Genomic DNA, 2,154 nt, shown 5'->3' with positions numbered 1-2,154 from the left:
GCTCAGGCTGGTCTCGAACTCCTGAGCTCAAACAATCCGCCCGCCTCGGCCTCCCAGAGTGCTAGGATTACAGGTGTGAGCCACCGCGCCCCGCCTGTTTGCTTTTTAATTTTGTTGTTATAGAGTTGTTCTGTTATAATATTCTTAATTTTTCAGTCTATGCTGTTGTTATGATAGATCTTTTTCTCATTCCTAATTTGGTTAATTTGTATTTTATCCATTTTTTTTCCTTGATCATTCTTGCCAGTTATATCCTGGACAAGCTTGTCTGTTTTTTTAGCATATTCAAGAAAAAACAGTTGTAGCCTTGTTTACCATCCCTATTGCATCTCTGCTTCAATTTCATTAATTTCTGTTTTTATAACCTTTTAAAATTTCTTTCCTAGTATTTTCAGGTTTTTCCCCCCTTTTTTCTTTTCTTTTTCTAAGGTCTAAATGTGGATGCTTGTCTTATTAATTTCAGTCTTTCTTCTAATATAAATATAAATACATATATATAAGGTTAGAATAATCTCTATCCTTAGATGATTCCAGAAGATGTGATATTTTCCTTATAGATAAGTTTTTAATTTTTATTAATATTCATTTATGATTTCTTTGGCCCATATTTTAAAATTTTAGAACTTTTTCTGGATATTTCAAATATCCTTTGGACAGTGACAACTGAGGTTAAAAACATTTTAAAGAGATTCATCTCAAGGCCTTCCCCTTGTGGCTGCGAGAGACTATGCTGTACAGATGCCCATGCAGGAGCAACCGCCTCCTATGAAGGAGGTGATGCCCTGTGGGGTAACTTTGGAAAAGGGGAGACATGCTATGAATGATTTATTCTCCCTTTCTTCCCTCATAGACTTTGGGGAGACACAGTAATTTCAAAAGGTCCTTCTGAAAACATGCTGTAGTCTTCTGGGTTATACTCTTTATTTGCTCTCCTTTCATCTCTGTTTAGTTCCTTTTTTCCTTCATGCCTAATTCCCTGGGATTGCAACCCCAAAAAAGTGTTATCATATGAGTTTTTGCTTCAGGGTTTGTTTTCTGACCTTAGCTAAAATAGGGAAAATTTGAATCACCTGAATCCTCGTGAATGACCATGCTATTGCAGGGGAGGCAAAATTTTATTACCTTTATCATCTCACGGTTTTTTTTTTCTTTTCTGGCTGAGCCTGAGAATTAAATTGATATAAGACAGATTAAGAGGAGAAAAGCACACGAATTTATTTAATACAAGTTTTACATGGCACGGGAACCTTCATAAGGAAATGAAAATTCAAAGACATGCTTATAGTCGAACACTTACATACTTAATTATACAAAACAGACTAAATTGTGAAAATGTGATAAGGCAAAGGGGCTTGGGCTAGGGTAGTTGATTGGTGAAGTGACTAGGAAGATAAGGGTTAATCTAAAAACATTTCTTTGTATAGATTTTGCTTGGCCTCAACTTCCTGTCCTTGATAAGAATGATACTTTCCTTTTAGTACAGGCAGGGCATCTCTCAAACAGGAATTTCATCTCCTGCTTTTAAGTAACAGAATGAAGTTCAGAAAAATCTGTTTTTCAAGTGCTTTTAACTCAAAATTGTCAATATGCTAGAGTGGCATATTTTGGGGAGGCATATTCTTAACTCCTCTATAAACTGATTCTGTCTCTAGATTTCAGTGTACAACTCCATGTTTAGAAAAAGTGTACAAATTGGTTGCAGAGAAAATTTAATTAGCTCAGATCATAAGAAAAGGAAAGAGGCAAACCGTATGTAAAGTATTTATTAAACCATGGGAAGGCCAATGGACCTCATCAGCAAACTACAGGAAAATTTTCCAGGGGGTTGAATATGGAAAGGGAGAGAACTGAATCAACCGCAACACAAAATAATAGACTGTTAAAAGAGTCTGCACTGTAGCAGTCCACAGAGAGGGTTTAGTTTCACCAAAACACCAGCATTCATACTGGTAAAATAATATTAATTTAAACTTTATTAGTATTGTGTTTTTATTGTTTTAGATAAATTATAAGCTTCAGGAGTTTAAACTGAACCTAGCGTGGATTTGAATACATTTTAGAAAATTATAATAAAAATAATTATGTCAAAGCCGGGCGCGGTGGCTCACGCCTGTAATCCTAGCTCTCTGGGAGGCCGAGGCGGGCGGATTGTTT

The sequence above is a fragment of the Propithecus coquereli genome, unplaced genomic scaffold (genome assembly GCF_000956105.1).
Source record: "Propithecus coquereli isolate 6110/MARCELLA unplaced genomic scaffold, Pcoq_1.0 Scaffold8, whole genome shotgun sequence".
Classification (NCBI taxonomy): Eukaryota; Metazoa; Chordata; class Mammalia; order Primates; family Indriidae; genus Propithecus; species Propithecus coquereli.
This window is presented reverse-complemented; position numbering follows the sequence as displayed.